Raw genomic sequence first — 12,465 nt, 5'->3', positions numbered from 1 at the left:
TCTAGTATATACAGTACAATAGATTTTTGGTTAAAAAAAGAGAAGGTAAATAACTCTACTCATTTACTGTCTTTACATGCTTTAATAAACTAATAAGTATCATTATGGGGGTGGGGCTGAGAACTGATGGGGAAAAATGGATGTTAAATAATTGAATGGGATGAAAGTTTGTGACTCAAAGACATCACATTTTATATCCACGTACATTTTATTTTTATTTTTTATATTCTTAATTCTCACCCTAGGATATGTTTATATTGATTTTTAGAGAGAGAGGGAAGGAGAGAGAGTGAAAGAGAAACATCGATCAGTTGCCTCCTGTATTGGCCCTGACAGGGATTGAATCAGAAACCTAGGTATGTACCCTGACTGGGAATTGAACTGCAACCTTTTGGTGCATGGAATGATATTCCAACCAACTGAACCACCCAGCCAGAGCATCCATGTACATTTTAGTACTGACTTGTTTGGTGGTGATTAGGGAAATGGTATTTTATATTGGTAGGTGCTGGGTAAAAAAGCTGAGAAGCCAGACACTAAGGAAGCTTAGAATGCAGATCTAATGCTGATGAAGTTCACTGCAGCTGTTTCCACCTTTCTAGTCACACTCTCTGTAGGGGCTAACACTTCATTGAACTGACTGAGTCAAACCACATATCCAGGCAGACAAGAATAAAAAGAAAAAAAGACACAAAGAAAACAGATCAGTTATTTAATTAGGTTCTTCGTAAGAAATTTAGAACACCAGTTTGTGAGGATAAAGCCCATTGGTGAAAGCAAACACAGAACAGAGGTTGCCCTAGAGCCAAGGAATTGCTTTGATTTTGGGCTGAATTTCCGAGTCCATGGCTTTCTGGTCAACCTTGTCCTGGTCTGTAATCTCGTATTTCTCTTTCTCTCTGTTGAAGACCTCATCCTCCTGGTGTCTGGGATTTCGCAGCTGCTTCTTGAAGGAAACATCAGTGAGATGTTTGGGGATTTCACACCACTGACATCAGTCTTGGTGGAGGCGGCGATGATGAATTTCTGGTGTGTTCTACACAGAGGAACTCGGTTAAGGGACAAAGGTTCAGTTACAAGTAGCAGGCCACTGCTCAGCTGCTTCAGGAAAACCACCCTCTTGCCTCTGGGACGCTGGTGAGGACGATCAGAATTGTCCCGGGAGTGATGCTGGCCCGCAGTTTTCTCATATGCTGACAAGGGTTTCTTGTCGTGGCTCAACAGCTTTTGAGACACATCTTCAGTAGGATAATACCCAGGCATTTTGCGAAGTTTAGCCACTCGGGTACCACCAACTGGTATTGTGACACTAGCAAGAACTGTCTCCTTTTTGTTTTCAACCCTCGATTTAGCTGCTGAATTCTTCCTCTAGTACATGGCCTTTTGGGAATGCATGGCCGACTGGGAATATCTGCCAATTCCTCAGACTAGGACAGGGTTTCAGCTGCAGTGAGGCTTCCCTGTCTTAGGCATCTTGGCTGTGAGGTTACCCTTCTTAACCTTGCCACCAGCATTGGCCTTCTTGGCTTCAGGTTTCTTCTCCTTAGTATCCGGCTTCTCAGTTTTTCACCCGCCTTATTGCAAGATGAGAAAGAGCAAGGAAATCTTTGTGTATTAATAAACATCTCTTGTGACGCCCATGTAAATTAATTTTGCCAAATAGAAAGAACACACCAAATTAATGATATAAGTAAGAATGCAGAACAAGCCTATGTGGTCAAGTCTATACTTAAGGGGTAGGAACTGGCCAGGAGGGGCAAAGCCAGCAGGAATGATACTTGCCCTGCTGCCATTTGACTTAGCACATCATTTACCACAGTCATAAAAAAGACAAAGCCAAACAACAACAAAAAAACCTCCAAATACTTGGCATTCTTAAACAAATTTTAAAAAGACAGAAACACCCAGTTTAATACTAGTTTCTAAAATCTAAATGAAGACCTGAGCCCTTGTTGTAAGCTGCTAACTACCTAAAGCACACAACTTTATTCCTAATTTTTCAGTATTGATATCTACAGACTGATGACAACGCTTGATATATGGTAATTATGTAAGGAACAAGCTACTATCTTGGCAACTTTTTTTTTTCTTTCTAAAGACCTTCCGTATTCTTTGGAGAGCTCAATTGTTCTCAAGTATGGTCTCTCTTGCAAAATAGTGAAAGTACTAATTCTTTTCTTAGTGATTTTGTGTCTGAGTTCTCCTTTCACAACTGGTAATGGTTGAAGCTGGGTGAAAGGTACTTCAGGTCCTTTTACTCTTCTCTCCAATACTGTATATAGTTGTCTTTTGGTATCTACAGGGGATTGGTTCCAGGACCCCCAAGGACACCAAAATCCAAGGATGCTCAAGTCCCTTATATAAATGGCACAGTATTTGCATATAACCTATTTACATCTTCCCATATACTTTAAATCATCTCTAGATTGTCTAAAATACCCACTACAATATGAATGCTACATAAATAATTGTTATACTGTATAGTTTAGGGGATAATGGCAAAAAATATCTGTACATATTCAATACAGAGGCCGTAATTATAGGCCTAACTACATAGTACACATCAACCACAGCATAACATTTTTTTATCTGAATATTTTTGATTTGCAATTGGTTGAATCTATGATGCAGAATCTGCAAGTGCAGAACCTGCAGATTCAGAGGGTTGGCAGTATATGCTCATATTTCTATAATTAAAAATGTATATATAGGGCTATATAGAGTATCAAAGAGCTATAGAGCTATTGTCAGTGCTTTTATGCAATGACATAAGGCTTAGTCTAATTTTAACTAGTTTCCAAACTTGAAGGCTACTTTGAGGCTGTCCATGCTACCAGTATAAATGGCAGACCATGGTAAAGAGAGTACTGGAGGTGGCTGCCTGGAACCAAGGAAAGTTATCTTTTGTGGTTCTGAAGCTGTGTTTTCCGGCTTTACTGGTAAGTATAAATGGCAGACCATGGTAAAGAGAGTACTGGAGTTGGCTGCCTGGAACCAAGGAAAGTTATCTTTCGTGGTTCTGAAGCTGGTGTTTTCTGGCTTTACTGGTGAGGTTAGGTTCCTCAGTCTCAAATAGCAATGAAGGGAGCCAGAGTTTCCATATTATTTGCTACGCTCAGTGTGCATATCAAAAACAGATCCAAAAGCTATGGCAACTGAAAAATATTTGTTTTAATCAGTGTTTGGGAAACAAATGCTGCTATTTGGCTTCAGGATTGGCTTCTTCAGCATTGATATTGGCAGATCCAATTCACAATAAAGTCCTACAGCAATTGTGGTATTTTTTAAAACCCCATATGGACTTACTCGAAAAAACTGCTTGGTACATTTGCACATTTTTATTTCCTGGAGGTTCCTTTGGATTTGTTTGGCTCTGGTATCATGATTATTTAAAATATTTTCCCTTTAAATAAAAGAACAAACTTGTTACATATAGTCATAAATATGTATTTAACAAATAATGATTGATCTATTAGTATGAGGCACTTGTCTTAGAACTCTGGAAAAATATAAAAATGAATCCGATAAGTATTGTCCTCTCAGCAAAGTTTGAGCCCCATAAGGGGCACATGTTATGGGCCAGGCATTGAGCTAGGTGCTGGGGAATCGGAGGTGAATATGCAAAGTTCCTGACTTCATGCTGCTGCACATAATGAAGACAGATAAGTCTAGAGAATAGAGAAGGATTTGTGGAGAAAATGACCTTGATGCTGGAGGTATAAGGGACAAATTAGAGTTTTGTGACGCCCATGTAAATTAATTTTGCCAAATAGAAAGAACACACCAAATTAATGATATAAGTAAGAATGCAGAACAAGCCTATGTGGTCAAGTCTATACTTAAGGGGTAGGAACTGGCCAGGAGGGGCAAAGCCAGCAGGAATGATACTTGCCCTGCTGCCATTTGACTTAGCACATCATTTACCACAGTCATAAAAAAGACAAAGCCAAACAACAACAAAAAAACCTCCAAATACTTGGCATTCTTAAACAAATTTTAAAAAGACAGAAACACCCAGTTTAATACTAGTTTCTAAAATCTAAATGAAGACCTGAGCCCTTGTTGTAAGCTGCTAACTACCTAAAGCACACAACTTTATTCCTAATTTTTCAGTATTGATATCTACAGACTGATGACAACGCTTGATATATGGTAATTATGTAAGGAACAAGCTACTATCTTGGCAACTTTTTTTTTTCTTTCTAAAGACCTTCCGTATTCTTTGGAGAGCTCAATTGTTCTCAAGTATGGTCTCTCTTGCAAAATAGTGAAAGTACTAATTCTTTTCTTAGTGATTTTGTGTCTGAGTTCTCCTTTCACAACTGGTAATGGTTGAAGCTGGGTGAAAGGTACTTCAGGTCCTTTTACTCTTCTCTCCAATACTGTATATAGTTGTCTTTTGGTATCTACAGGGGATTGGTTCCAGGACCCCCAAGGACACCAAAATCCAAGGATGCTCAAGTCCCTTATATAAATGGCACAGTATTTGCATATAATCTATTTACATCTTCCCATATACTTTAAATCATCTCTAGATTGTCTAAAATACCCACTACAATATGAATGCTACATAAATAATTGTTATACTGTATAGTTTAGGGGATAATGGCAAAAAATATCTGTACATATTCAATACAGAGGCAGTAATTATAGGCCTAACTACATAGTACACATCAACCACAGCATAACATTTTTTTTATCTGAATATTTTTGATTTGCAATTGGTTGAATCTATGATGCAGAATCTGCAAGTGCAGAACCTGCAGATTCAGAGGGTCGGCAGTATATGCTCACATTTCTATAATTAAAAATGTATATATAGGGCTATATAGAGTATCAAAGAGCTATAGAGCTATTGTCAGTGCTTTTATGCAATGACATAAGGCTTAGTCTAATTTTAACTAGTTTCCAAACTTGAAAGCTACTTTGAGGCTGTCCATGCTACCAGTATAAATGGCAGACCATGGTAAAGAGAGTACTGGAGTTGGCTGCCTGGAACCAAGGAAAGTTATCTTTCGTGGTTCTGAAGCTGGTGTTTTCTGGCTTTACTGGTGAGGTTAGGTTCCTCAGTCTCAAATAGCAATGAAGGGAGCCAGAGTTTCCATATTATTTGCTACGCTCAGTGTGCATATCAAAAAACAGATCCAAAAGCTATGGCAACTGAAAAATATTTGTTTTAATCAGTGTTTGGGAAACAAATGCTGCTATTTGGCTTCAGGATTGGCTTCTTCAGCATTGATATTGGCAGATCCAATTCACAATAAAGTCCTACAGCAATTGTGGTATTTTTTAAAACCCCATATGGACTTACTCGAAAAAACTGCTTGGTACATTTGCACATTTTTATTTCCTGGAGGTTCCTTTGGATTTGTTTGGCTCTGGTATCATGATTATTTAAAATATTTTCCCTTTAAATAAAAGAACAAACTTGTTACATATAGTCATAAATATGTATTTAACAAATAATGATTGATCTATTAGTATGAGGCACTTGTCTTAGAACTCTGGAAAAATATAAAAATGAATCCGATAAGTATTGTCCTCTCAGCAAAGTTTGAGCCCCATAAGGGGTACATGTTATGGGCCAGGCATTGAGCTAGGTGCTGGGGAATCGGAGGTGAATATGCAAAGTTCCTGACTTCATGCTGCTGCACATAATCAAGACAGATAAGTCTAGAGAATAGAGAAGGATTTGTGGAGAAAATGACCTTGATGCTGGAGGTATAAGGGACAAATTAGAGTTAGCCAGACAAAGTGGAGTGGAATCAAAGGTGTCTTTTTTTTAATTTTTTAAATTGATTTTATTGATTTATTTTTTTTTAGAGAGGAAGGGAGAAGGATAGAGAGATTGAAATATTGATGAGAGAGAAACATTGATCAGCTGCTTCCTGCACATCCCCTGCTGGGATCCAACCTGCAACCAGGGCATGGGCCCTGACCAGGAATTGAACCTGGTGATCTCTTGGTGCATGGGTTGATGCTCAACCATGCCACACCAGCTGGGTTATCTACTTCCCTTAATTTCAGAATTGGGTCATTGATTCTCATTATTTGGGTTGTTTAGAGTGTTTACCTATTTCCCCATCCTTCGTGACTCAGGCTTGGTGCATTGAAACTAGATGTTGGATCTTCTGAGACAGTGTATTTACAAGAAACCCTCCTAGATGTGAAATCACCGGGCTCATGGGAATGTGTATGTTCAGTGCTGATGCATGGGGCCAATGACACTCTAGAGAGGCTGGTCACTCTGATGCCATTTGAGGAAAAGCCTTGATCCCTGAGCACCTCTTCCTGTAAGATCTGGTCCTGGGTCATCTCACCTGCAACCCGTGTGCCCTTCTGCATCCCCATCCTTCTTCCTCCGCTCCAGTCCAGAGAGAACACACAAGAGGTCATTACAGGGGTGGGCAAAAGTAAGTTTAGTTGTTCATATGAAAAAGATAATGCAGGTTATGATTATTACACAAAAGAATAACTTACAAGAATAAGCTGTGTTTCATATACTCACAACTGTAATCCTACTTCTGTCACCCCTATATTCAAGGCTATTGCAACAAGGGAGAAAGGCCAGAACTCAGTCTGAGAGCACCTTCATGGAAACAAAAGGCAGGGAGGTTTCTAAGCACTGAGGAGAGGTTGAACTATGGGGAGGGGTGTGTCCAACACTTTGGGTTTGTTTCCAGTGGTTTTCCTCTGTGTTTTCTATTTAATACCCATCAAAGTTAGGCTTCTACCCTCCTATGGAGAAATATGTATAGTAAATATGTCCCTCCCAGCCTGCCTTGGCCATACTTTAGGTGTCACCCCAGCAGAATCTGGGTGGTGTGGGCACCTCTGTTCTTAAAAGCTCCCCCCCACTCCAGTGTCCTCAAGGAGAACAACAGGTAGAGCCACAGGCCCTGATCCCAAAGCTGCTGCCTCACACAGGGGTTGCTGGGCCAGGAACCCGGGCGAGATGCCCATGCTGTACAGCTAGTTCCCCGACAGCTATGAGGCCTGGCTAAGAAGAAGGGGCCACTGCCTGTCAATATGCATGATTAGCAATAACCAAAAACTGGAAGTAACTCAAATGTCCTTCAACTGAAACATGGATAAAAAACTATGCTGTATTTACACAATGGACTATTATTCAGTAATGAAAAATAAATGACGTTCTATATCCATGCCACAACATGGATGAACCTTAAAAACATTATGATCAGTGAAAGAAACGAGACACTAAAGGTTCCACCATTGAGCCCAACGTTGGCTGTTGATTTTAAGGTTTATTTGGACACATGACAGCTGGCGCTGTTCAGTCTTTAGTTAAATGACTCTATGTGTGCACTTAGGAGTTTAGGTGCAGCATTATAAAGGAGAATTCCCACTATGATTGGGCAGCTGTCGGTTGGTTTCAAAAACTGAGAGTTGCTATGAACAACTATATGCCAACAAACTGAACAATTTAGAAAACATGGATAAATTCCTACAAACACACAATCTTCCAAAAGTGAATCAAGAAAAAAAACCATAAAGTTGCTTGACTAGTGTGGCTCAGTGGTTGAGCATCGACATATGAACCAGGAGGTCATGATTCGATTCTGGTCAGGGCACATGCCCAGCCTGTGGACTTGATCCCCAGTGTGGGGCATGTAGGAGGCAGCCAACCAGTGATTCTCTTTCATCAGTGATATTTCTATTTCTCTCTCCTTTCTTCTCTGAAATCAATAAAAATCTATTTTTAAAAAAGCGAATAACAAAAAATCCGAACAGACTAATTATAACAAATTAAATTGAAGCAGTAATAAAAAAAAACAACTCCCAACAAAGTCCTGGACTGGATGGCTTCACAGGTGAATTTTATCATTCACAGAAGAACTAACACTTATCCTTCTCAACTATTCCAACAACTCCCAAGCTCATTTTAGGAGACCAGCACTATCCTAATTCCAAAACCAGATAAAGACTCTACAAAAAAAGAAAATTATAGGCCAACATCCCTGATGAACATAGATATAAAAATCCTCAATAAAACAAAAGCACACCAAATTCAGAAATACGCACCTCTTCCTGTAAGATCTGGTCCTGGGTCATCTCACCTGCAACCCGTGTGCCCTTCTGCATCCCCATCCTTCTTCCTCTGCTCCAGGCCTGAGAGAACACACAAGAGGTCATTACAGGGGTGGGCAAAAGTAAGTTTAGTTGTTCATATGGAAAAAGATATGCAGGTTATGATTATTACACAAAAGAATAACTTACAAGAATAAGCTGTGTTTCATATACTCACAACTGTAATCCTACTTCTGTCACCCCTATATTCAAGGCTATTGCAACAAGGGAGAAAGGCCAGAACTCAGTCTGAGAGCACCTTCATGGAAACAAAAGGCAGGGAGGTTTCTAAGCACTGAGGAGAGGTTGAACTATGGGGAGGGGTGTGTCCAACACTTTGGGTTTGTTTCCAGTGGTTTTCCTCTGTGTTTTCTATTTAATACCCATCAAAGTTAGGCTTCTACCCTCCTATGGAGAAATATGTATAGTAAATATGTCCCTCCCAGCCTGCCTTGGCCATACTTTAGGTGTCACCCCAGGAGAATCTGGGTGGTGTGGGCACCTCTGTTCTTAAAAGCTCCCCCCCACTCCAGTGTCCTCAAGGAGAACAACAGGTAGAGCCACAGGCCCTGATCCCAAAGCTGCTGCCTCACACAGGGGTTGCTGGGCCAGGAACCCGGGCGAGATGCCCATGCTGTACAGCTAGTTCCCCGACAGCTATGAGGCCTGGCTAAGAAGAAGGGGCCACTGCCTGTCAATATGCATGATTAGCAATAACCAAAAACTGGAAGTAACTCAAATGTCCTTCAACTGAAACATGGATAAAAAACTATGCTGTATTTACACAATGGACTATTATTCAGTAATGAAAAATAAATGACGTTCTATATCCATGCCACAACATGGATGAACCTTAAAAACATTATGATCAGTGAAAGAAACGAGACACTAAAGGTTCCACCATTGAGCCCAACGTTGGCTGTTGATTTTAAGGTTTATTTGGACACATGACAGCTGGCGCTGTTCAGTCTTTAGTTAAATGACTCTATGTGTGCACTTAGGAGTTTAGGTGCAGCATTATAAAGGAGAATTCCCACTATGATTGGGCAGCTGTCGGTTGGTTTCAAAAACTGAGAGTTGCTATGAACAACTATATGCCAACAAACTGAACAATTTAGAAAACATGGATAAATTCCTACAAACACACAATCTTCCAAAAGTGAATCAAGAAAAAACCCCCATAAAATCGCTTAACTAGTATGGCTCAGTGGTTGAGCGTCAACATATGAACCAGGAGGTCATGATTCGATTCTGGTCAGGGCACATGCCCAGCCTGTGGACTTGATCCCCAGTGTGGGGCATGTAGGAGGCAGCCAACCAGTGATTCTCTTTCATCAGTGATATTTCTATTTCTCTCTCCTTTCTTCTCTGAAATCAATAAAAATCTATTTTTAAAAAAGCGAATAACAAAAAATCCGAACAGACTAATTATAACAAATTAAATTGAAGCAGTAATAAAAAAAAACAACTCCCAACAAAGTCCTGGACTGGATGGCTTCACAGGTGAATTTTATCATTCACAGAAGAACTAACACTTATCCTTCTCAACTATTCCAACAACTCCCAAGCTCATTTTAGGAGACCAGCACTATCCTAATTCCAAAACCAGATAAAGACTCTACAAAAAAAGAAAATTATAGGCCAACATCCCTGATGAACATAGATATAAAAATCCTCAATAAAACAAAAGCACACCAAATTCAGAAATACATTAAAAATATCATACACCATGATCAAGTGGGATTTATTCCTGGGATGCAAGGTTGATACAGTAACTGCAAATCAATTAATGTGATACATCACATAAACAAAATGAAGGATATGATCATATCAATAGGTGCAGAAAAAAAAACATTTGAAAAAAATCCAGCACTCATCCCATTTATAATAAAACTCTCAGCAAAGTGGGAATAGAGGGAACATATCTCAACATAATAAAGGCCACATATGATAAACTGACAGCTAACCTCATACTGAACAAGAAAAAAATGAAAAGCATTTCCTTTAAGATCAGGAACAGGACAAAATGTCTTTCACAACTTTCACCACTCTTATCCAATATACTACTGGAAGTCCTAGCCACAACAATCAGACAAGAAGAAATAAAAGGCATCCAAATTGCAAAGGAAGAAGCAAAACTGTCATTATTTGCAGATGACATGATACTGTATATAGAGAATCCTCAAGATTCCATCAAAAACTACTAGAATTGATAAATGAATTCAATGAAGTAGCAGGATATAAAATAAATATTCAGAAATTGGTCCAATGAAGTAGCAGGATATAAAATAAATATTCAGAAATGGGTTGCATTTTTTATACACCAATAATGAACTATCAGAAAGGGAAACTAATAAAACAATCCCACTTACAACTGCATAAATAAAATACCTATAACAACAGGTAGAGCCACAGGCCCTGATCCCAAAGCTGCCGCCTCACACAGGGGTTGCTGGGCCAGGAACCCGGGTGAGATGCCCATGCTGTACAGCTAGTTCCCCAACAGCTATGAGGCCTGGCTAAGGATCCCACTTACAACTGCATAAATAAAATACCTATAAATAAATTTAATCAAGGAGGTAAAAGACCTGTACTCAGAAAACTATAAGATACTGAAGAGAAAATTGAAGATCCAAATAAATGGCTGCATATACCATATCCATGGATAGGAAGAATTCGTATCATTAAAATGTTCAATCTGGCACAGCTGGCATGGCTCAGTGGTTGAGCATCAACTTCTGAACCAGGAGGTCACAGTTTGATTCCGGTGTGGGGCATGCAGGAGGCAGTCGATCAATGATTCTCTCTCATCATTGATGTTTCTCTCTCCTCCCCTACTTCATCTCTAGGAAGAAGCAAAACTGTCATTATTTGCAGATGACATGATACTGTATATAGAGAATCCTCAAGATTCCATCAAAAACTACTAGAATTGATAAATGAATTCAATGAAGTAGCAGGATATAAAATAAATATTCAGAAATTGGTCGCATTTTTATACACCAATAATGAACTATCAGAAAGGGAAACTAATAAAACAATCCCACTTACAACTGCATAAATAAAATACCTATAAATAAACTTAATCAAGGAGGTAAAAGACCTGTACTCAGAAAACTATAAGATACTGAAGAAAAAATTGAAGATCCAAATAAATGGCTACGTATACCATATCCATGGAAGGGAAGAATTCGTATCATTAAGATGTCCAATCTGGCACAGCTGGCGTGGCTCAGTGGTTGAGCATCAACTTCTGAACCAGAAGGTCACAGTTTGATTCCGGTGTGGGGCATGCAGGGGGCAGTCGATCAATGATTCTCTCTCATCATTGATGTTTCTCTCTCCTCCCCTACTTCATCTCTGAAATCAACAAAATATATTTTTTAAAATCGTCCAAACTACCCAAAGCAATCTATAGATTGCAATTTCTGTCAAAATGCCTATGATGTGTATCCTAATAATCCTAAAATGTGTATGGAACTACAAAAGACCCCAAATACCCACAGTAATCTTAACATATGAAAAAATGCTCAAAGTCACTAATCATCAGAGTGACACAAATTAAAACCATAATGAGATATCAACTCACACCTGCCAGAATGACTATCAATAAATCAACAAACAATTGCTGGCGAGGATGTGGAGAAAATGTAACCCTTATTCACTGTTGGTGGGAATGCAGAGGGGTGCAGCCACTGTAAAAAAAAGTATGGAGTTTCATCAAAAAATTAAAAATGGAACTTCCTTATGACCCAGCTATCCCACTTCTGAGAATATATCCTAAGAATCCCAAAACACTAATTTGAAAGAATATATGCACCCCTATGTTTATTGCAGCATTATTTATAATAGCCAAGATCTGGAAATAGCCCAGGTGCCCATGAGTAAATGAGTGGATAAAAAAGCTGTGGTACATTTACACATTGCATAGAGGTACATTTTATACTATGCAGCTGTAAAACAGAAGGAAATCTTACCTTTTGTGACAGCATGGATGGATCTGGAGATTATTATGCTCAGTGAAATAAGTCAGTCAGAGAAAGACAAATACCATATGATCTCTTATATGTGGAATCTAATGAACAAAATAGAAACAGAGGCACGGATATATGGAACAGATTGACAGCTGTCAGAAGGGAGGGGGCTTGGGGATTGGATGAAAGAAGGTGAAGGGATTAACCAAAAATCATCTATATATATAAAAGCCTAAGAGACCGAACGACCAAACAACTGGTCGACTGGTTGCTATGATGCGCACTGACCACCAGGGGGCAAACGCTCAACACAGGAGCTGCCCCCTCGTAGTCAGCATGCTCCAACAGCCAACCTCCCGCGGCCAGCCAACCTCCCCCGGTCCCTCCCCCCAGCCATCCCCCA

General features: G+C 39.5%; 1 pseudogene; it reads right to left on the bottom strand.

Annotated features, from left to right (window-relative positions):
- Positions 1–709: 709 nt before the first annotated feature.
- On the bottom strand, positions 710–1,566 carry LOC102253922 (annotated as a pseudogene).
- Between the last annotated feature and the right edge of the window lie 10,899 nt (positions 1,567–12,465).

The sequence above is a fragment of the Myotis brandtii genome, unplaced genomic scaffold (genome assembly GCF_000412655.1).
Source record: "Myotis brandtii unplaced genomic scaffold, ASM41265v1 scaffold105, whole genome shotgun sequence".
In the NCBI taxonomy this organism is placed as follows: Eukaryota; Metazoa; Chordata; class Mammalia; order Chiroptera; family Vespertilionidae; genus Myotis; species Myotis brandtii.
This window is presented reverse-complemented; position numbering and strand designations above follow the sequence as displayed.